The following is a 25,373-nucleotide window of genomic DNA, read 5'->3' on the forward strand; positions in this document are numbered from 1 at the left end:
CCTGTTCCTATGCAATGGTCCTGCACAATTATTGTGCAGTGGCCCTACAGACACTCAGATAAGAAGTAGCTCAGTAACCATGGCATGGTCATCCACCAGCATGCTGATCTCTGAATTCTCCTCATGTTTAATGGTGTTGGAAGCAACAGAGAGCGACTCTGACACTAGACATAAGGGCACTCCCTAGGCTGATGTGTTGGCCTCATCCCATCTTAAGGTGTCATCATGGCTCCAAGGAGTGGGTTGTACAGACCAATGAGCTATATCTGTGTCTGGGGGGAGGTGGGGATATGCCCATCCCATTACCTGAGTCTACCACTGAAAGTGCAACTCCTGACTGTGTCAGGATTTGGCCGTCATTATCATAGGGCTCAAATTCATGGTGGAGGAACCTGACAACACAGTGTTTGTGAAAACACATAATCACTACCCAGCATGACCCGTTCACCAACATCCTCAGTCTAGTGACAGTACTCCTATATTATATACCTTGTGTAGACTGTCATTCTACCTGTATACCTGATGTTCCAATAACAACAAAGAAGCCATGCTCCTTAGTTTTATGACCCTGAGTCAGGCAAGTAGTGCAAATAGTACCACATGGTCAGATGGTTTACTATCAAAATCTTGCGAATGTTCATATATGCGACCAGAAATGTCGTAAAATCCAATAACAGATCATTCACATAACCGGAAGTGGGAATTAAGGAAAGTTGACAAGTCAGAAATGTCAACTTTACTGAAAATACCTACACTTCCGGTTATGTGCTATGAGCATTTTGCAGGGGGGCAAGCCCCCCTGCACTCCCATGTGGGAAGGCTGCACCCCCACACCCCCTGCTACTTATATATATATACAAACTCCAAGAGTGTACTACAGTGAACAAAAGGATAAATTTCCTAATCCCCACTATAGTGCGATCTCCATTCAAAATAATGAATCCACAAGAGCGAATGCACACTAGCATTTTTTCTTGTAGATTCATCATTTTAAAAATCAATGTTATGACACCTTGGGAAAATGCCTTTCACCCTTCCAAGGTCATGTAACTGATATATGACATTTTGATGACAAACCTGTTCAGACATGCCCACCTGAAGCATAATCAACTGATACTCGAAGCACATGATTAAATTTGGTAACAAAGTGCAAAACTCCAACATGGATACCTGAACTGTCTGGACTGCAGACAGAAGTGGTGCTGATTTGTATAAACATGGGGTAAACTCTTGGCTAGGCTTATAAGGACCTCAGGGCCAATAGCCCAGTAACCTCCTTTGATCCTATGATCCTATGAAGTGTTAAGAGCTCCTTCATGTCTGTTAATGATGACACTGTTAGCAGACTCCCCACGTGGCCCTCAGCTCCTTTATCAGTTGGACTGACTTATTATGTGCCTGCTTAATTGGTGACCCTATGAACTTGTTCAAATGTCTGATTTTGGCCACTGACTGACTGATTTGTTATATAAGGTCCCACCAGACATGCACACGAAAGACACAATCAGATCTCCTATGCTAGAGTTTCTGATAACTGTCCATGTTCATGGATGACCTGCAGCAGAATGTCATGCTCTACTGGGGAGAATTTAACCTTGTGATGATGACCCCCATCAAGCATGGCAACCTGTAATGTCAAAGCAACACATGTTTAAGCTGGTGGCAATTCATACAGGCTATACCCCTGCTTAGAAACACATGAAATTTCCCTTGTTGACAAGACCTCTGTTATGTAACAACCATGATGTGGTACTACTCACATGTGCAGCTGCCAGCTGTGTGGTGGCACTGGAAATGTTATGTGTGTGGGTGTTGCACTGGTATAGGACAGTGGTCCACAGTGCCTTAAACAGGAAACTTTGGGAAAATACAGCTATAGCTTGGCACAGCTCATGTCTTCCATTTGTCCATGGCCACAGTGGCAAATATACTACATTTGTATAAATTTTGAAAGGCTGAAAGTGTGGTACAATTCATCTTGTAATTCCCATACAATTGTGGAAGTGCTACTGGCCTAGTGGAGGCTTTGACTGCCAGCATTGAGCAACATCCCTTAGAATGACATACACTGTGCCCTTAATGTACAATATGTCTGCCACCACAGGGCACTCAAGTGGTATATGACCTTTGAGAGTACTATGTGTGTAGGCCAGAGGTGTACACATAGTCCTTCAGACAGTAAATGCAATCCCCATACTATTAGCCACATAAGTACCCCTACATGGATACGTTTGAAAGCCTTTCCCTCTACCCCTCAAAGGAACAATAACATTCCAGACATACAATACCCTGGTACACATGTTGGAAGATAATGAGCAATTGTACTATAGAAGCCTGAGAATAATCATCCCCTAAAGTGATCTCTGAAGCAGTCATGACAGTTATGTTTGTTGCAAAGCCCAGTGAGACAATAGCAGACCACAATATTTAATCAATGCTACTGTAGTAGTTGGTCCATGGTTTGAGTTTGTCAGCCTTCATTTATCCAACTGTGTGCTTAAGCAAGCAACTTAAACAGACAGTGCTTTTGGGCTTAGTCTGGAAAAGGTCGATGGAGATCAGTGCTAGTCCCCAGTTTAAATAAGTAAATAGGCCGGCCGCCACCTGTCTACTGCTATTTACTCACTCTTCTCCACATTAGCACTACATAGGAGGAGTTGACATGGGCACACTAATTACAGAATCAATCATGTCATGCAGGGATGTGGAGTACAAAATCCACTCCACGCACATCTCTATAGTGTGTATATGATCTCCTCCCCATTCCCACATTGGTGAACATAAAGCTAAGTCATCAGGATCCTTCATCAGACAGACATATAACACCATGGCCGGATCCAGCACAAGGTGACCTAGGCAGCTAGCTAGGGTCTGGTGCTGGCTGGGGATGCCTGACATCACTAATTAAAAAAAAAAGCCTGGACCCCTAAAAAAATGCACAAACGACTGGACTCTTTAAAAAACCCTAAAAAAAATCTGAACCAATTTTCCTGCATATGATCTCTTAGATTGGTTCTGCATCCCAGCTCTAGTTGTGTTAGCAAATGTTTTAAGCCAATGGGACTGGAGCTGGGACACAGAGCCATTGTTATACTTTCAGGAATAGGTGAGATTTTGAAATATCACAACATTAAAAGTGAGGTGCAGTTTTAGCTGTTTTAGTTCTTTTATTTATTTATTTATTTTAAACATTTGCAAAAACAGGATATGCAAAATGTGTTTGCTTTACAGCATTAGCAACAGAGTTAGTCCATGTATACATTTCTTTTGCAAATCTTTTTTCTTTTGTCTTTCTTTCTTTTTTTTTTTTTTTTTGCTGCTGCATTAACAAAACATTTTTATAGCACTAACAGAGATTTGTTTACAGCCAGATATACAATGACTGAATTATTTTCTGAAACTTTTGCAGCACTGGATGTGTGTGTTTTGTGTACTTCTCCAGTTGGGAACACTATCTAGTTAAGTAACTTACTCAGAAACAAACCCTGCTGTACCTTAGCTACTGGAGCCAACTGCCAGACCTCCATGGTAAATTACTGAGGATTACAGTCAGTCAATCCCAGTCATTAGAGTTTCATAGTTTTTGTGGTTTACACTTGTAGAGCATATGCTGATGCATAGCTTCATAGAGGAGTACTAGGCTAACTGCCATTGTGGGTCATTTCAAGCCTAGCCAATTACCCCATGTGAGAATCAAACCTTGCACCTTATGTCTGTAAGGTAAACACCTTAACCATTATGCCAACCTCCCACCAAAAGCTGTTGTCTTTTTAAGTGAGTTAGAGTAGTCTACTCTTACCTCTCTCCAGTTTTGCTAAACATCTCTGATTTTGCTTCATATTTATGCCCTGTCCTGTCCTTAGTCATTTAACCAGGCAGTGCTTTGGGGCAACTAGAAATTTGGCTAGGCTCCTCAATGGTCCCCTGAACTGCAAGCCTAGTAAATACCTATGAACCAGAGTAATTATGTTGTAATGGAAGGAAACTGATTGTAGTAGAAAGGAGCATTGTAGTATGAACCATGTTCTTTGTATGATCCTTGGTTTCCTTGTTCTGTTGAATGTTGGCAGTGTGTTTTATTTAGCTGTGAATAAATTGGAGAGCATGAAGTCTATGTGTTTAACGCTAATATTTTAACTTTGAATACATTTTTAATGTAGCTTGTTTCTTGCCAAAATGCATTTACAACAGCTTGCCTAGCACTTTGTGCAGACGAGTAAGGAAATGAGAAATAAAACATCTACAGTGGTTTACATACAGTGAGTGGGACACACACAGTCCTTAGCCTATACCCAGGCCTGTGTCACCTTAATGATTTGTTCATAAATTGCTATGTTACATCACCTCCAATTTTCCAGTCATGGCATAAGCCCCTGTCCCTGTTCACGTTACCCAAAATAGCATGCATCATGTTGTGAGTTACACCCTTTAACTTAATTCCCGATACCAACTTAGTATAAGTAGTTCAGCAAAAAAAACTCTGTACAGCATTTGTACTACACAACATAAAAATAGCAGTAGTCTCCAATAACTTGCTTCTCTTGCCTGCTTGTATAGTTTGTTGGTGTTCAGCATTTTGTAGTAAGAATTAGCTCTACAGGTTGCTGTACAGCAAATGCCAGTAGAGTGATAAGCAGTAAGAGCCACAGCTTCTTTTACTATGCAGTTTTGAAGCTTTTAGTTGGTCATTATCCTAATGAGCCTATTTAGAAAGAATGTTCTTGAATGATGCTTTTATCTCATTTTGCATATCACCTATGCAACATAAGGAGTCTTCTTAAACACTGTTCACGTGCGTGAATACCCGTGAAACATTTTGTGCATGCACAAGTAAGTTAATAATCCTGGCTGGGATTTGGGGAAAAATATAACGGCCTGTAGAGATGCTGAGGTGCAGACATGGAAACGTCGTAAGCACTGTACTGCTGCTACACTTATTAGATGCCATCCTTCACTTATTGTGGTTCCCAGCTATTCTCAAAGCATCACTAAGTTGCATTTGTGCATATGTATACTCTCATTCTTCCAAGACGCTTGCTAAAGGTGTTTGAGAAAAAATGGATTTCTTATTTAGTTAGTACGCAGGCTTTAAATTTCCTAGCTGATAACTGATAATTGCCTTTCGGCTGCATCACACCTTGACATCTTCTCTTTACTCTTGCATGATTATGTAAGGCATGTTGCTGAATCCCAGGCAATGGGTACAGATATGTAACATTAGTCCTAGTCAAGTTCTACTTTAAAAAATAATTAAAAACTTAAGTTAGGATGGAATTTTTTCACTTCTGACTGACCTTTGTCTCCTTGATTCTTGCTAAGCAATGGTTCATCCTTGTGTTTCATGATTAGTTTGCAGCACTGGTGAACTGCCTCATGGAATGTAACATTACAGATAACAACCTGCAGGTAACAGCAGCAGCTCTGACTCAGGTGGTCAGACTTGATACTGAAACCTTCCACCCAGCTTACATGTAGCTGAAAAGAGAGTATACCACTGGCATTATGCAGTCTCACTCTGCTCCTGCATGCTCTGAACAGAAAGAGATAAGGAAGTAAATGCTTTTATAACACACACACACACACACACACACACACACACACACACACACACACACACACACACACACACACACATACAAGTTTTCCTACCAGCCCAATCTCTTCCCATTTCTGAATGATTTTTTTGCTGTTCCTCATGTCTGAAAGAGGTGTTGTCACCTTTCAGAAAAAAATGAAATGTTTTGGGAATTGCAAAAAAGCATTTGCAAAGAGGTTTCCAGGAAGGCATAAGAAATTATGAACATGTTGGCATAGTGCCTCTGCCTGATGTTTTCCTGTCATTATGTAATACTACTGCCCTTGGCTGTGTGACATAATTTGGGAGTATGAGCACCTACCACTTATAATAGAGAACTATGGGAAAAGGCATCACAGCTATCTCTAGGGAAATGATATCCATGCTAACATTCCCTAACTCCTCTCAGACCAATGTTACTGATGTCATAAGTTTAGTGGAAGCCACATGAAGGAAACAGTATTTTAGGTAAAGTGTTTATTGAGCTCATAAAGGAACATAATTGTGCGGATGATCTATGTTACAATGGATGGGTGATTGCTAATAGGCTTTCCTTACATGACAAACATAGTACTTCCATGGCAACATTTGAAATCAGTGTTGACAACTGAATGGGATATGTGGAGAAGACTTTGCTATATGGGGACACTACTAGTCTTCCAACAGCACTGGGTAATGTGGTTAAGCTTTGCAATGACCTTCTTGACTGAAAGCTTTGTAACAGTCTATGGACGTGCAGAACTGGTAAAGGTGGCTTCAGATGCAGTTTGCATTATAGCAGCAGCAAAAAAAAAAAAAAAAAAAAAAAAAGTCACATATGATACGTTGAGCTAATGATCTCCAAGGCAGTTTCTATACAGAAAGAGGCTTCCACTTGATATGACAGAAAAACTACATCCAATCTCTCCCTTGAAACTACCAGTCTATTGTGCAGTAAGTATGGAGAAAAAAAATAAGTTCCTTTCAGGCAACAAAATAATTAAAAGGCAGTTGTTTGACAGCCTTTTAATGAGTAACAGAGTCTAAAAAATACAATTAAGAGGTTGTCATTTTGCTAACCAAGCCCTTCCTCATGCTACACAATATTTCTTTTGATAATAATCTTGTTTTGGGAGCTTTCTGGTGGAGTCGCAGCACTTCTGTCTTAAGCACTTTCTCGTACAAGCAAACATTTGGAATGCCAGCAATATGGTGAAAACATTATCACGACTGCTACCATTCCTATAAAAAGGAGATGACAAGAGCTTGTAAACACTATTAATGTAGCTACATGTAGATTAAGCACCCCTTAACATAGGCTTGACAAAAATAACAGTTCAGGAACTCGCCATGTCACCTGCTAACCTCATCAATGTGGTATGCATCTTGTAATCATGCATGCATACCCCTCAACTGTCCAGAATTTTGCAGACTGTCCAGATTTTTACCTCCTATTTTTGATCTGTTCTTCATAAAAATCTGTATATTTCTTGCAAATCAAAGAGGAATTAAGTCATTAAATAATGAGATACATTTGAGTTTCAGAAAATAGTCTTCAGGAAATGCATACCAGTGCAAGCCCATAAACTCTAACAACTTTCTAAGTTTATAAGAACAACATTTAAAATTTTCCCTGTTGTGGGGCCATTCACCTCCATTCCTTTTGCCTTTGCCCAGTTTTCTTGCATTAATTTTCAGAGGTATGTATGCATGTAATAAATTCCCAGAAGTTAATGTGGTGGGACTAGGGTGCACAGGATGAAAAACTATTTTTTACATTAGCTTTAACTTCAAACTCCAATATTTGATGAATGTGAAATGACCAAAGTAAAGAAAGCCGACTTAACATGAAATAATTTTATAGCTTATATTCTTCCACTAGATGGAGCTAGCCAAATAGTGATGAAATAATTTTAACTCCCACTACAAATTCAGTTACAGCTCTAACAAAGTATTGATGTTGTCTGTCTGCTCAGTCTTTGCTGCTTGGCAATAGGCCCTGAAGGTTATAGCGTCATCAGACATGCAGTACTCTGATCGTGTGCAGTGCTGTTAACAGTTTGCCCTATTCAGAAAAATCATGGAGGAAAAAGAACATTGTCGTGTGCTTTGCTAGCCTCAGTGGAAGACAATGGGAAAAAAGATTTAATCATACCGTTTTATGAAGGTGCTTCAAAAATATTAAAATATTTAGGAATATCCCTTTGTCAAGGCATAATGAGACAGACATAAATTACTCATGAAAATACAATGTTTTAACATAATGGTTCACCTTACTTAGTACTCTCAACCATGGGATATGAATAATGCCTGTCTTTATTAGCCAAATGTTGCAGATGAAAAGTAAGATCTCAGAATATGCAGGTACGCTGCATAGTAAATCGCCTGCATATCATTGTGCAGTTTTGCTTTCAAAGGTGATTTATCTATGTCCTATGATGTCTTGAAAAAGGGATGTTTCTAAATATTTCTGTACACAGATGTCTATGTTTTCCAGTATATTCTTGTCGGGACCTCTATGCACCTTCTCAGGATATTTTGCTTTCTGGATGAGAAAGCTTCCCAGTATCCCATGTCATGCAGTGCCTGAGAAATTAGGACAGGGTATTCCTGAATTACTCCTAAAAGCATTTGTCCACTATATAGAGTATCTTGTTACAGCTGGTTCCATGGGGTAGGAAAATCATTAGCTTATACTTATAATATATCTGGGACTGCTTTATATAGTAAAATATAATAATATGCATATATATTATTGTTAAAATGAGTTCATTGCTCATGTTTAGCACCTTCTGCACATAGCTACAAACAGGATCTACAAAGTCTTGGACTCTTTAGAACTTAAATAGTGGGAGTCTTAGGCACTGAGCATCCGCGTGATTTTCTAGCAGTTAAAGCAATGTTCTTCCTACCAGATGTATACTTTTTCAGATATACATGACAGATTTTTACTCTCACATTTTTTAACCATATCCACAGCTAGTTGTAGACCTTCCTTAGCATTCATTTTAAAAAAAGACCACTTGGAGCAGGGCCGGTGCTAGCATTTTGGGGGCCCCCAGCAAGTTTCAAGTTGGGGGCCCTACTCAAGAGAATATAAAGAGTAACTACATTGCAGTTACACCCCCTTCCCTGTCAAGTTCATCCAGCACCATTTTACGCTCACTATAGTGTTACTACATTCAGATCATTAAGAATTGGTGTGCCAAGGTGCACAAACTGACTGACATTTAGTACATTATGACAGACTCCTGCAGTACAGCAAGTTAGCCACTAAGAGGTGCACGCACACAGACTGCATACTTCTCAACTGCACAGAATTTCACAGAATGTCCAGATTTGTCTCATTTTTTGGTCGGTTCCTCAAAATTTGTAGTTTTCTGGATTTTTTTGTGGCAAATCAGTGAGGGGTGAATTCACTAAATAATGGCAGGCATTTGAGTTTCACTTCATATCCTTCAGAAAATGCATGGTAACACAAGATCTTTTATTCTAGCAAAATTTATGAGCAATATTTAAAATTTGCCCCAATATTTGGGACTCTCCCCCATTATCTCTGGCTTTGTCCAGATTTTTTTGTGTCAAGAGATTGAGAGCTATGACTGACTGGCATTTAGTAGTAATGTTGTTACATTACGACAAGCCTGTGTACCATATCAAGGTAGCCAGACCCACAGAGGAACACAAAGACACCCACACTGACTCCCATACATAACACAGACACACAAGACAAATACAGCTGCAACATTCACATAGACCCTAACCATGCTCCCAACCTCTCAACACAATAACTGCAGACAAAGCAAAAAAAATCATAGAACAAAGTCACAGTGTCAGGGATAGTTATAAACATTGAAGGTGTACATAGTACTAGCATAACAGAGTTTGCATTAGTATACATTAGACATTCATACATTCTGCAACATTCTCAGAGTTGCTAATCCCCCTCCCAATATTAGGCATATTAAACAATGTACTTCTGAATTAATAAAAATAGTAGAACATATTTTGCTGTACCATGCATTGGGTGAACCCACATTTTTGATGCGGAACAGAACAAAAATACCAGGCAAACATCTAATTGTGCATTAGCAAGCATTGTCACAAGTACATTCTGTAGAATGCTCACAGCCCCTAACTCCTAATGTCTGGATGAAGTGGAAAATAAAAACAAGACAAAGGCATAACATTCACAACATCCTTATATCTTGTGTGACCTCACTTTTATGAAACAAACAAAAATACCAGACAAACATTTAAAAACTGTGCAACATTCTCACAGCCCCCAACCATGCTCCCAAGTTCTGAATACAATAACTATAGACAAAGCAAAAAAGTATCATAAAACAAAGTCATAGCATCAGGGATAGTTATAAACACTGCTGGTATACACAGTACTAGCATAACAGTTTTTGTATTAGTATACATTAAAACATCTATACATTCTACAACATTCTCAAAACCATTACCCCCCCCATATTAGGCATTTTAAACACGTATTATGAATTAATAAAAAATAGTACAACATACTTTGCAGTAGCAAGCATTGCATGAACCCACATTTTTGCTGAGGAACATTCCAAAAATACCAGGCAAATATCTATTTGTGCATTAGCATGCATCAAGACAGCAGCACTACATCTTTTGTACAGTGGTTACAGAAAAATTGACTCAAACTCACATAAACAGTTATTTATTTATTTACCTACTTACCTACCGTTTATTAATAGTATAGATTAGCTGGTCTGTTGAGAATTTTTCAGACATGATCTAGACTCAAAGAACAATGGAGATAGCAGCTGAATACAGAATCTTCTATGATAAGCACATATTAGTCACACATATTACATTCAAGCAAAATAGAATAGGACTGCAAAGAAACTGAATAAACAACAAACACCATATACAGATCATGACTGATGAGAATTAGAATCACTTATACAGAGAAGGTTATGATGTAAAAAATATTACTTGTAATCTATATATAATATATGCAATATGTACAATATATGTACTAAAGACTGATGCTATGTCAGTTGGAATATGGCTATATTAGTTCAGAAATGCATTTAGGAATAATCAGTTCATAGTTCTTGAACATTCTTCCTAAAGCACTGTGATTCTAGTTAGTTGGTCAGGTAATATAAATATAGTCCATGAAAATTTGGCTAGGCTGAAAAAAGCCCACAAGGGAGGTTATCCTACTACTAACCTCTGAACTTGCACGACTCCTTTCTAAAGATGAGCTCTCTGGTAGTCTTTTTAAAACCTACAAGGGTATTGTGAGATCTCTAGAGTGAATTTATACTACATAGCAGAGTAATGTCTAGAGAAGGCATGCTCACCAATGGCTGTCTTAAATATGGGCTGGATAAGGGTGATGTTATCCTCTTGTCCACTTTTTTTATCTCTGACCTTTCTGGGCTGTTACGCTGAAGTCTGAACCTACACAGACAACTGACAACAGAACAGGACTGGAAATACTAACAGCTTTACATGCACATACTGATACACACAAGGAAGAGCAGACCAAAGTATGGCTGCACATGCAGTTAGCTTGTCTGGTCACTGTGTGGGAGCAACACATCCAACACATTCTCAAACTTGTACCATAGGGACAGTTAAAGCTCCACGTGACAGAATAAAAATATGAGTAGTAAAGTCTTGATTGGAAACCTCATGTATTCTCAAAATGGATTTAAGAAATTAACTTTAAAAGCAAAGCTCAAGAGGCGGATTTCTTAAATTCATTAAAAGAAAAAAAAAGGATTTATTTTATTAAAGATGAGATTATAATCCTCTATGTAGTTTGGACAGGGAGCTTTGTGATTTTTATAGTTCAAAACTGCCAAAAAGATTGTATATTTTTCTGATATCGGGGGGGGGGGGGGTGCACAAATTTCAGATATGTCAGACTATAGTTTCACAATGCGTCCAATTCCGAACAGTTTCAAGACTTTTGATAGTTCTAAAAGCTGTAGTACATACAATTTACAGCTCACAATGCCACTCAGTTATAGCAGCTTTAAAGGGCAATGAACAGACACACTTTACTTACAGCCAGTTTCTGGCAGAGCTGAAGCTCCATATAATATGAACAAATGCTGGGTTTCTCCAATTATAAACATCCAGGACCCTTGACAGCCTACTCAATATTTGGGACTGTTCAGAAAAAAAAACAGTCAAAACAAAATCATACCTCTCAACTGTATAGATTTCCACAGAATGTCCAGATTTTTGCTTCATGTTTTTCGTCTGTTTTTCATAAAAACTGGTTTCTGACAAATCATTGGGTTTGAAGTCAGAAAATAATGACAAACATTTGAGTTTCAGACTTCATACTCTTCAGAAAATCTATGCTAATGCAAAATCTGTTATTCTATCAATTTTCTAAGTTTGTAAGAACAGTACTTTAAAAGTGTCCTTATTTTTGTGCCTTTCTCCCCCCATTATTTATGGTTTTGTCCAGATTTCTTGCTTTAAGAGATTGAGAGGTATGTCAATAATATCAAATCAGTAATACCCAGCAAAAGAAAGTGGCTATGGCAGACGAATGCATGTTACTGCTGTCTATGATGTCAATGGTGTCCAGATACAGATTTCAAATACTTAGTAATCCAGATCTCTCTCTCCGTTGTGACTTTGATGGAACAGTTAAGCCTTTAACAAACTGGCAGTATAACCCACCAAGTTAATGTAGCACTAATCCTTTCATGGTGATTAGTTTCTGCTCATCACGAACACGCTCACAGGTTCCTAGAAGTCTGCTTACCTGTAAAGTTCCCAACTTTAAAGTCCCAGCTTTGTCATATACAGGACACTTTATATTAACTGTAAACAGACTGCATGTGTGTTTAAACCTTTCTGTCTTTGCAATGGAAATAAAAGATGAAATTTTAAACAATTAAAAAAAGAAGAAAAAAGAAACAACTTGCTTGCCTGCATGCTGCAGCCAGTCAGATTCCTTGCTTCACTGAAGTGGACCTAATTGAGAGCAGCTTACTGACAAATCAAAACAAAACAAACAAAAAAAAAATGGAAAAAAGTTGGCAATAACGAGGTGACGAGGAATATATGGACAATAATGAAATACCGCAGATGTGAATTTTGTAAGTATGCTGTACCACTTTTTTATTTTTTATTTTTTATGAGCTGAATGAAAAGAGGAGATGGAGAAACCCATGCTGCTGGATGGGGCCCTCATTCATGGGAGATAATCAGGGACCCCTGGTGACTGTGGGTTCTGTGGGTACCTAAAGCCGGCCAGGCTTGGAGTCAGCTATACAAGTCAAGTTACTATCCCCAGCTTTGTAGAAAACCTTTAACATGAGTCATTGTTTTGTCAGTTTTTTGCTGATTTAAGTTTTTTTTTTTTTTGCTTGAATTTTGTATACAGACTTATTTTTCTTTGGTTTAGGATATCTTAGATCCTGCCTTAATGGGACTGCTGGATATCCACAAGTCAAGCTCCACTCAGTCAACCCATATGCGTGTCTTCAATCTGGTCTGTGATATCAATAGGACTTGCTGGCAGGACAGATTTGTGTCCCAGATTCTCACCTGTCTGTGGAATAGACTCCCTCTCCACGTCAAGCAGAGTACCTCATTATCTCTTTTTAAGCGCAACCTGGATAACTGGATGGGAAACAGAAAATACACTCCTGGGATTACACCTGTGTCCCTGCTGGACAGGGGCTCTGGGTGCTGACTTGTTTAAACATGGGCTAAACTCTTGACTAGGCTTATAAGGGCCTCAGGGCCAATAGCCTAGTAAACTCCTATGATCCTATGATCCTATATGGGTCTACTTTACTTCACTGAAATCCCATTTCACTGAAATGAATTTGACTGAGACCAAATCACCTAAAGTTCACAACACTGACAACTTCGTTTCACCGAATCACATTTCACTGACAGCTTACAATGCCACATTTCACTAGACTAAATGTGAAACCAAAGACAAACAAACTCACAAAACTAAAGCCTACCACTTTCCACAACTTAAAAACTACTTATTTATCCTCTTAACAGAAACCAGACAATATAAAACCAAACTAAGTGGAGGGCTAAACCCCCCAACTATATATACTCCAGGTTGCACTACAGTGGGGATAAGGGCATATACCCTTTACTTGCCTCACAGTACTCTATACACTGCCACATCAAGCCTATAGCTTACAATTCAGTTATGTTTATATTAATATGTTTAATTTTTGTGTTTTTTGTACAGATGAACTCTGCAGCTATATTTAAACATGATACTTTCTTGAAATATGTGTCATTACAGTTTCAGCTGCGGTTGTTTATTTGTGTAACAGTGTTCAATGTATTGAAGTTGGCTTTACCTTTGTGTTGTAGTAGTACTTAGTATTCTTTCCACATATTTCTGTTGTTTGTATTTTATGGTCAGTAAGCCTTTAGACTTGCTTCACTTATTTATTTTATTTATTTTTATTTTACATTTGTTAACCGGGGGTGTCTGAGCCGAAAAGGCCCTTTTTCAGCAGAGGCCCGGGGAGAAAAGCTCCACAAAGAAAAAATACAGACACATTTAGTTATTTAGACGATCAGTATACACACAAATTACAAGAGACATGTTTTTACAGTGGTATGTGGCACATAAACAGTTACAGTGGAGAGAAACAAACAAAAAAATATTAATTTTAAAAATAAAGGTAATTAATAGATTTGTGGTGTACAGCTGAAATTTGGAACATAGGTAGAATCTGCATCCTATGATGGTCATTATTCCTTTGCCTTATGGCCTAGCATCATTTAGTTAGCTGGCAAGGGTAGCTCTAAGTGGCTAGTACACAGGGCTGCTATTGCTGTTCATCTTCATATTCTTGGCACCGTGGCACAGTGGTAGCTGAATTTCAACAGTTCTTTAGAGTCTCACTTATATATCACTTTGGTTACCCATCCAGCAAGTGTCCCTATGAATAATCAATACATGATAACTCGAAAACTGATTGCTCAGTCTCAGCTGGTTGATAACTGAGTTCACCTAAAAAAGATCACTATAGATCACAATAAGTATTTCTGTAGGGAGCAAGCACCTCTGCATACTCTGCTTACTTATATATGTTAACACCATGGTCACTCAAAACTTCACAGTACAGTGCATAGTGTTGCCACTCAAACAGATCTCTTGCAATGCTTACAAGTCATGAATGTCACATACAGGAAAGATTAAATTTGCCCATTTGTGCTGAGGCACTTAAAACCTGATCACATAGGTTCATAGGTTCATAGGTTCATACTAGGCTATCTGCCCAAGGGCATTTATAAGCCTAACCCATAGTTATGTGGCTTTCGCCACCCCTTTAGTTTGAATAAAAACTATGCCTATCATTTTGCTGTGCCTCTGTCAAGCAGTGACACTGAAGTAATCCCTAGGGTATATCTGTGATCTCCCATCCATTGGTCAAGATTCCTCTTGAACAAGGCCAGCGAGGTGCTCTGCCTCACATGTACCGGGATTTTGTTCCACAGCATAGGGAGTCTCTGGGTGATGAATCTGTCCCTCCAACACATTCTATTTATAACCGTGTCAAGGTTTAAGTCTCCCGCCCTTGTGGTTCTGAGGGATCTAGATTTTTTGAGGTGAAGCATATTCATCAAATCTGGGTTTGACATGGCCTTATATGTCAGGCACAGGTCACCTCTGAGCAAGCGGTATGAGACTGAATAGAGCTGGAGTTCTTTCAGTCAGGCAGCATAAGACATATTTTTGAGACCCTTTATCCTTTTGGTGAGGAACTTTTGGGGCCTTTCAAGCTGCAGCAGGTGTCTGGTCAGATACATTCGAACGGGCATTGTACTCAATCATAGGTCTAATGAGTGATGAGTACAGGGGACGATGACCTCCCTTGATCTAGATGTGAATCCCTTCATGATCAGGTGGGCGATATAGAAGGTTTTCCTAACTACTTTAGCAACATGAGTGTCAAACGCAAGGCTACTGTCAACCTGGGTCCCCAGATCCCTGATGACTTTTTCTGTGCTCAGTGGATTGCCACCTATATGGTAGCTAGGGGTAACCTTGTTTTTCCCGAAGGGTATGACTATGCATTTTTGGCGTTTAACTTCAGGCCATGGCTCTGGCACCAGTTATCCGTTTCTGTGAGGCCCTTCTGGAGGATATCTGTGTCAGATGTGTTTTCGACTATGGCGCCCAGTTTGCAGTCATCTGCAAACTTTGTCAGCCATAAACCTCCTGTGTTTGCTTGTACTTCAGAAAAGTAGATGCCGAACAAGAGTGGACCCAGGACTGAGCCCTGTGGGACACCACTTGCGACAGGCTTTGAGTCTGACATGGCTCCAGCAACTCTGACCCTGTGGGTTCTGTCACTTAGCCAGTTTGCAACCCATCTTGTGATGTATGGGTTTACATTCAAGCTGATGAGTTTTTCGATGATACCTGAGTGGGGTATTGTGTCGAAGGCCTTTGCCAGGTCGAGGTAGGCTGTATGGACTGCCTTTCCCTCATCAATGGCCTTGGTGACTGTCTCGAAAAAGTCAACCAAGTTTAAGAGGCAGGATCTGCCTTTGACAAAGCCAAACTGGGTTGGATCCAAAGTCTGCAAGTTTCCTATGTCTTTATTTATGAGTTCCATTATGATCCTCTCCATGGCTTTGCAGATAAGGCTTGTCAAGCTAATAGGGCGGTAATTTCCAGGGTCTGTGGAGGCACCACCCTTATGAAGTGGGACCACAGTCGCCGTGCGCCACTCCTTGGGTACGTATCCTGAGGTGAGGCTAAGATTAAACAGCTGTCCTAACTGTGGGTTTAATTCCTCATTGAGTTCGTGAAGCACACAGCCGGGGACACCATCCGGTCCCATGGATGCTGTGTTTTTTGCCTTAGTGAGGGCAGTTTTCACCTGGGCGTTGGAGATGTTTGGGGGGCTACAATCCTCTGGAATAGATATCTCTCCTTTTGGGGAGGAGAAGTTTGCACTGAACCTGTCAGCCAGCATGTTGGCAATGTGTGTAGGTTCAGTAATTTTCACATCATTTTGAACTAATTCTGAGCATATCTGGGAGTTTCCTCCTAGGTTTCTAACATAGCTAAAGAAGGCCTTATGATTGTCTTTAGAGTCCTTGGCGATTTTTCTCTCAAAATTTGCCTTGGATGATTTTATGAGAGCTCTTAGTTTTTACTTATAATGATCAAAGGTGTCTTACCTTTCAAGGATTTTGCTCTATCTTGTAGTAGCTTCCTCCTTTTGTTGTAGAGCTTGTTTATGGCTGGGGTCCACCAGACTGGACGCTTGCCTTTGGTACAGAGAGTCTTAGTTTTGTTTGGGATTGCCTGATCCATGCAGTCCTGTAGGTGTTGGTAGAAGGCATTTGTAAGTGATTCAGCGGTTTGAGTAATGTTTACCACTGGCTCAGGGGCCTTAAAGGAGACCACACTAGTTTTTAGAAGTGTGAAATCGGCTTTTGAGAAGTTTTTCATTGTGGTCTTTTTTGTTTCAGGTGGGGGCGGGATGAGGACGTCCAGCGAGATTAGTTTATGATCTGATCTCACCAGTGAGGGGTATACTTCCGGTGTTGAACATTTTGATCCCATGTTCGTGATGATGAGATCAAGTATGTTTTCTCCTCTTGTGGGGATGGTGACTAGTTGTTCCATGGCATTTGAGTTTATGAACTCCAGGAATCTTTGGGTTAGAGTGTTCGGGCTTGAGTAGTGTTCCCAGTCTATATTAGTGGCAGTTAATCACATTTCGAGGAGCCATCCAATAGGGGTTGTACCATTCAAATTAAATTTTTAATGTACTGCTTTCTGAAGTGGGTTGTGTGTAGCATTAGTATCACGAGTTTTCTTTAGTATCAACTTTATTTATTATGTTTCTTAACCAAGCACATGAAAAATTCCAAAACAAAATTTCACATACTAAGTAATGACTATAGCTAAAAACAGGCTAATAAAACTATGAACAAATAGCAATGTTTGTTCAGAACCTACTATGTGCCAAAAGCCAGATGGAATAAGTGGGGTTTGGGGGACCTTTTGAAGTAATTGAGTGTGGGAAAATTCTGATGCCACTGCAGTAGAAAACGGCATATGTTCAGTGCCTTGTAGGAAAAGGATGGAACACTTGAAGATTCCAATGACACTTGGAATTTCAATCAGACACAGAGAAACAGAAAACAATATGCAGTTTCAATGCATGGTGCTTGCACGTCTTTAAATATAGAGAACCCATGATATGTAGGGTCAAAAGTATCAACACCAGGAAGCTGAGACAGGAGAGATAACCAGTGCTGTCTCTACAGAACTTTGATAATGTTGTGGTATTGAGATATAATACTGTGCAAAAAAATGTGAAAAAGGGGCTGTGGATAGATGGATTGATGAATATGATACATAGTAGCCAGGAAACAACATTCTTTGCAAGCTGAAGTTTGGTGGACACTCTCTCGCAAGACTCAGTATTCACAGGTTTAGAGTTTCACAGATTCCTACTAAGTTATATCCTAGGAGAGCATCAATCAGCTCAATTATATCACCTATCAATGGTAGGAGATTAATAGTGTCTCCTGGTATATAAATTTTCCTCGCATACTTGAGGAGGAAATTTGCAATTATCTATCCAGTCAGCCAGACTGGTTGTAAAGTCTAACAGGGAAGTACTCTACTTGTTATATAAGGTGGGAGCTATTCTAGAAACAGAGTGTATGTTGAGTTAGGTACCTGTCATGCCGGTTGGTATTGTTAATGTGATGGTAAAGGTTTAGGTTTCAAGAGTGGATACTACGAAGGATAAATTGTGCAAGGTAAATAGATTTCTTTTATTTATTTAGGTTCATAGGTTCATAGGTTCATACTAGGCTATCTGCCCTAGGGCATTTATAAGCCTAGCCAGAGTGTGTTTGGCTTTCGCCACCCATTTTAAATTAATTTTGCTATGCCCTTTTTCGAGGTTAGTATACTGTGCCTCTGTCTAACAGTGACACAGAAGTGATACCCGGGGTAAACCTACGATCCACCATCCACTCATCAAGATTCCTCTTGAAGAGAGTCAATGAGGGACTCTGCCTAACATGGACTGGGATTTTATTCCAGAGTGAAGGGAGCCTCTGGGTTATGAATCTGTCCCTCCAGCATGTCCTATTTATTTCAGTGCTGAGGTTCAAGTCTCTCGAGCGTGTAGTTTGATGGGATTTGGATTTTCTGAGGTGCAGCATGTCCATTAATTCCAGATTGGACATGGCTTTATATGTCAGGCACAGATCGCCTCTGAGCAGGCGGTATGCCACTGAATAGAGCTGGAGTTTCTTTAACCGGGCAGCATATGGCATCTGTTTGAGCCCTTTGATCCTCTTGGTGAGGTACTTTTGGGGTCTTTCCAGTTGCTGCAGGTGTCTGGTAAGGTATATCCCAAAAAGGGGCATTGTACTCAATTATGGGCCTGATGAGGGATGAGTAAAGAGGCACGATGACCTCCCCTGATCTAGATGTGAATCCCTTCATGATTAGGTAGGCTATATAAAATGTTTTTACTATCCCCACTTTCACCTGGCTGCTGCGTGCCCTGACCCTTGTGATACGCTATCAAGCTCAATCTCTCCTGAACATTGTATTAAGGGACTTGCCTGCCCCTAAGGACCCATGAACCACATCAAGCCTTACCTACGTGACCATCCACTATTGTCTGCTGCCCTGTGCTCCCTCCTAACTGTACTGAAGTTGCTAACAATCTCTCCTGAACATTGTATTAAGGGACTTGCCTGCCCCTAAGGACCCTTGAACCACCTCAAGCCTTACCTACGTGACCATCCACTATTGTCTGCTGCCCTGTGCTCCCTCCTGACTGTACTGAAGTTGCTAACAATCTCTCCTGAACATTGTATTAAGGGACTTGCCTGCCCCTAAGGACCCTTGAACCACCTCAAGCCTTACCTACGTGACCATCCACTATTGTCTGCTGCCCGTGCTCCTCCTGACTGTACTGAAGTTGCTAACAATCTCTCCTGAACATTGTATTAAGGGACTTGCCTGCCCTAAGGACCCTTGAACCACCTCAAGCCTTACCTACGTGACCATCCACTATTGTCTGCTGCCCTGTGCTCCCTCCTGACTGTACTGAAGTTGCTAACAATCTCTCCTGAACATTGTATTAAGGGACTTGCCTGCCCCTAAGGACCCTTGAACCACCTCAAGCCTTACCTACGTGACCATCCACTATTGTCTGCTGCCCTGTGCTCCCTCCTGACTGTACTGAAGTTGCTAACAATCTCTCCTGAACATTGTATTAAGGGACTTGCCTGTCCCTAAGGACCCTTGAACCACCTCAAGCCTTACCTACGTGACCATCCACTATTGTCTGCTGCCCTGTGCTCCCTCCTGACTGTACTGAAGTTGCTAACAATCTCTCCTGAACATTGTATTAAGGGACTTGCCTGCCCCTAAGGACCCTTGAACCACCTCAAGCCTTACCTACGTGACCATCCACTATTGTCTGCTGCCCTGTGCTCCCTCCTGACTGTACTGAAGTTGCTAAGTATGTTATCACACCTGACCCATTCTGAAGGCGAATCTGTATAATTCATACTGTAATTACACCTTTTAATGTTTTTTTGCCTCTGGGTCCAGAAAGCCAGCAGCCAGTCCCCCCCCCCCCCCACCCTCCCTGAATTTAGCCTTCTGCTATATCTACCCCTTGCTACCTACCTTTCCTTTCCACCTGTGGTTTCTTCTCACTGGCTACCTGCCACTACTTCCATTTTTTGCCCACTAGGTACCAGTGTACATTAGGCTTGGTGCCTTTACTCTTTCCCCTATTCTCTCTTAGTCTCTGCTCATAGACCTTCCTTCGTCTTATCCACTTTTCATTCTGTGCCATTTTGCCTGATTTCTCCCCCTTCTACCTCACTTTCTGTTTCCAGGCTATACCCTCTCTTCTCCTAACTACCATAACTTTTAGCGCTCCATAGTTCCCCTCTCCTCTCTGCCCTACTCCCCATCCTGCTTTGCTACCAGCTACTCACTTGCTTTGCTATCTTTCCCTGTGTCCTGCTGCTCACTGACTGTCTACACTCACTCTGTCTCTACTTGCTCTGCCGTCCTGTATTACCTCACTCTTATCTTCTTGGTATTATTTCCAACCTTAGGGGATTCCTGGATTACCTGGTCCCTCCCTTATCTATCTTGCCTATCTGATTCTGACCCCTCCCATTCTCTCACCTCACTTCCTGCCCTGAGGGCATATAGAGCTGAACCTTTTGTGGCGCCTTCCTTTACTATCCCCACTTTCGCCTGGCTGCTGCGTGCCCTGACCCTTGTGATATGCTATTAAGCTGTAAGTACAACTTATCTCACGCTTATTACTGGACCTATGTGTATTTTGACCTTGTACTGCTTCCAAATCATTTAATGTACTTTTCTGCTAAGTGTATCGTATGTTTTGTGTTTTAACTTTGTCTTTGATCTGTTACTGCTTCCAAAAAATTGTCATGGTGTACTACTGTTGAGCGACTCGAATGTTGGGTGTTTTACCGTGCAGGACATGCTAACAGTACCTCGCGGTTGTTACTGGCCAGCGTATCTCCGTAGAGAACTCTCTGGCGACTTGGAATGCTGTAATTAGCAACTCTTTTTGGCATATTTCTATTATGTTTTTATGGTTTGCTCTCACTATGTTTATCTGATATTAATTAGACCTGGTATTTTATTCAGTGTCCTGACTACCTGAAGAAACTCAGCTGGCAGCAATTATACTTGTTTTATAGGACGAATAGATAGCAGGAACAGTAGCTTTTTTGCCGCCTAACGCTTGCATCGCTCCGCATTTCTAATATATCGCTCTCTCCCTAATCTGTTTTAGATAGCACCACTCACTACACTTGGCTCTCAGACTGATAGTTTCTAGTTTGTAATTATCACTAGATGTCGCTCTCACTCTTTTGGTTTGTTAGTGTTATGTAGTATATTTTAGTGTTCATTTGTAACTGGTAAGGGGTTTCTTTTTGATTGCGGTTACTTCGCCCGTGGTTCCTCCCACGTGGTTAGTATTGTGCAGATCGTAAAACGATCCTTTAGGCTCTATCCAATTCTTTTACACATCCACATACCCTCTTCCCTTGTTCAAGAAGGGCAAGGGTGGGTGCTTATTTTGTATTTGAGGTTATTGTTCAAGAAGGGCAAGGGTGGGTGCTTATTTTGTATTTGTAGGTTATTGTTTTTTGTATTTTTACTTTAGTGATTTGTAAATGTGCTTAAGATAATTTGACATGCTTTAGGGTCTTTTTTGCTGCTGGGCTGAGGTTCTATTCCTTATCTTGAGTATTTTAGTTAATACAACCCTGGGAGTAATTGTCCTTCCTAAAGGTGATTACAGCCTAGTAATTGTTACCCGTGCATTAATATACTGTATTAGGTTCTACAGCCTGTTTGTTTTTGCTCAGCTGAAGTACCTAGCCTAATCTTAGTGCAAGTTAGTCTAAATGTATACTATGTGTTTTTCAAAGAACTGTTGAATTGTGAATTACCTCTTTGTATTTGTTTACTTAGGTCTGTCTTTTTTTTTTGAAACTGTATTCCTTTTTTAATTCCCTTCTTCTTACCTTTTTTTCCCCCCTAGCAATCTCTCCTGAACATTGTATTAAGGGACTTGCCTGCCCCTAAGGACCCTTGAACCACCTCAAGCCTTACCTACGTGACCATCCACTATTGTCTGCTGCCCTGTGCTCCCTCCTGACTGTACTGAAGTTGCTAACAATCTCTCCTGAACATTGTATTAAGGGACTTGCCTGCCCCTAAGGACCCTTGAACCACCTCAAGCCTTACCTACGTGACCATCCACTATTGTCTGCTGCCCTGTGCTCCCTCCTGACTGTACTGAAGTTGCTAAGTATGTATCACACCTGACCCATTCTGAAGGCGAATCTGTATAATTCATACTGTAATTACACCTTTTAACGTTTTTTTGCCTCTGGGTCCAGAAAGCCAGCAGCCAGTCCTCCCCCCCCTCCCTCCCTGAATTTAGCCTTCTGCTATATCTACCCCTTGCTACCTACCTTTCCTTTCCACCTGTGGTTTCTTCTCACTGGCTACCTGCCACTACTTCCATTTTTTGCCCACTAGGTACCAGTGTACATTAGGCTTGGTGCCTTTACTCTTTCCTCTATTCTCTTTTAGTCTCTGCTCATAGACCTTCCTTCGTCTTATCCCCTTTTCATTCTGTGCCATTTTGCCTGATTTCTCCCCCTTCTACCTCACTTTCTGTTTCCAGGCTATACCCTCTCTTCTCCCAACTACCATAACTTTTAGCGCTCCATAGTTCCCCTCTCCTCTCTGCCCTACTCCCCATCCTGCTTTGCTACCAGCTACTCACTTGCTTTGCTATCTTTCCCTGTATCCTGCTGCTCACTGATTGTCTACACTCACTCTGTCTCTACTTGCTCTGCCGTCCTGTATTACCTCACTCTTACCTTCTTGGTATTATTTCCAACCTTAGGGGATTCCTGGATTACCTGGTCCCTCCCTTATCTATCTTGCCTATCTGATTCTGACCCCTCCCATTCTCTCACCTCACTTCCTGCCCTGAGGGCATATAGAGCTGAACCTTTTGTGGCGCCTTCCTTGACTATCCCCACTTTCACCTGGCTGCTGCGTGCCCTGACCCTTGTGATACGCTATTAAGCTGTAAGTACAACTTATCTCACGCTTATTACTGGACTTATGTGTATTTTGACCTTGTACTGCTTCCAAATCATTTAATGTACTTTTCTGCTAAGTGTATCGTATGTTTTGTGTTTTAACTGTGTCTTTGATCTGTTACTGCTTCCAAAAAATTGTCATGGTGTACTACTGTTGAGCGACTCGAATGTTGGGTGTTTTACCGTGTAGGACATGCTAACAGTACCTCGCGGTGTTTACTGGCCAGCGTATCTCTGTAGAGAACTCTCTGGTGACTTGGAATGCTGTAATTAGCAACTCTTTTTGGCATATTTCTATTATGTTTTTATGGTTTCCTCTCACTATGTTTATCTGATATTAATTAGACCTGGTATTTTATTCAGTGTCCTGACTACCTGAAGAAACTCAGCTGGCAGCAATTATACTTGTTTTATAGGACGAATAGATAGCAGGAACAGTAGCTTTTTTGCCGCCTAACGCTTGCATCACTCCGCATTTCTAATATATCGCTCTCTCCCTAATCTGTTTTAGATAGCACCACTCACTACACTTGGCTCTCAGACTGATAGTTTCTAGTTTGTAATTATCACTAGATGTCGCTCTCACTCTTTTGGTTTGTTAGTGTTATGTAGTATATTTTAGTGTTCATTTGTAACTGGTAAGGGGTTTCTTTTTGATTGCGGTTACTTCGCCCATGGTTCCTCCCACGTGGTTAGTATTGTGCAGATCGTAAAACGATCCTTTAGGCTCTATCCAATTCTTTTACACACATCCACATACCCTCTTCCCTTGTTCAAGAAGGGCAAGGGTGGGTGCTTATTTTGTATTTGAGGTTATTGTTCAAGAAGGGCAAGGGTGGGTGCTTATTTTGTATTTGTAGGTTATTGTTTTTTGTATTTTTACTTTAGTGATTTGTAAATGTGCTTAAGATAATTTGACATGCTTTAGGGTCTTTTTTGCTGCTGGGCTGAGGTTCTATTCCTTATCTTGAGTATTTTAGTTAATACAACCCTGGGAGTAATTGTCCTTCCTAAAGGTGATTACAGCCTAGTAATTGTTACCCGTGCATTAATATACTGTATTAGGTTCTACAGCCTGTTTGTTTTTGCTCAGCTGAAGTACCTAGCCTAATCTTAGTGCAAGTTAGTCTAAATGCATACTATGTGTTTTTCAAAGAACTGTTGAATTGTGAATTACCTCTTTGTATTTGTTTACTTAGGTCTGTCTTTTTTTTTTTTGAAACTGTATTCCTTTTTTAATTCCCTTCTTCTTACCTTTTTTTCCCCCCTAGCAATCTCTCCTGAACATTGTATTAAGGGACTTGCCTGCCCCTAAGGACCCTTGAACCACCTCAAGCCTTACCTACGTGACCATCCACTATTGTCTGCTGCCCTGTGCTCCCTCCTGACTGTACTGAAGTTGCTAAGTATGTTATCACACCTGACCCATTCTGAAGGCGAATCTGTATAATTCATACTGTAATTACACCTTTTAACGTTTTTTTGCCTCTGGGTCCAGAAAGCCAGCAGCCAGTCCTCCCCCCCTCCCTCCCTGAATTTAGCCTTCTGCTATATCTACCCCTTGCTACCTACCTTTCCTTTCCACCTGTGGTTTCTTCTCACTGGCTACCTGCCACTACTTCCATTTTTTGCCCACTAGGTACCAGTGTACATTAGGCTTGGTGCCTTTACTCTTTCCCCTATTCTCTCTTAGTCTCTGCTCATAGACCTTCCTTCGTCTTATCCCCTTTTCATTAAGTGCCATTTTGCCTGATTTCTCCCCCTTCTACCTCACTTTCTGTTTCCAGGCTATACCCTCTCTTCTCCTAACTACCATAACTTTTAGTGCTCCATAGTTCCCCTCTCCTCTCTGTCCTACTCCCCATCCTGCTTTGCTACCAGCTACTCACTTGCTTTGCTATCTTTCCCTGTGTCCTGCTGCTCACTGATTGTCTACACTCACTCTGTCTCTACTTGCTGTGGCCCCGCTTCTCTCCCCACCCTACCCCCAATTCCCACCCACCCCAGGGGGTCCTACACTTATACCTCACCAGCCACTCCCCCTATTTCTCTCAACCAATCCCCAACCTTCTCATAACTTACCTCATCTCCCTGAATTATAAGTTCTTATCTACATTCCAGTCCCCAGACTCCACCTATCTCCAAA

The 25,373-nt window shown here is 40.8% G+C and overlaps 1 long non-coding RNA gene across 1 annotated transcript; it reads left to right on the forward strand.

Annotated features, from left to right (window-relative positions):
- Positions 1–19,847: 19,847 nt before the first annotated feature.
- LOC122794754 lies at positions 19,848–24,607 on the forward strand. Its single transcript, XR_006363687.1, has 3 exons — positions 19,848–20,070; positions 22,150–22,419; positions 24,499–24,607. It is a non-coding gene; the product is annotated as an uncharacterized LOC122794754 (long non-coding RNA).
- The last annotated feature ends 766 nt before the right edge of the window (positions 24,608–25,373 follow it).

The sequence above is a fragment of the Protopterus annectens genome, chromosome 2.part1 (genome assembly GCF_019279795.1).
Source record: "Protopterus annectens isolate FY-2018-M chromosome 2.part1, PAN1.0, whole genome shotgun sequence".
In the NCBI taxonomy this organism is placed as follows: domain Eukaryota; kingdom Metazoa; phylum Chordata; order Ceratodontiformes; family Protopteridae; genus Protopterus; species Protopterus annectens.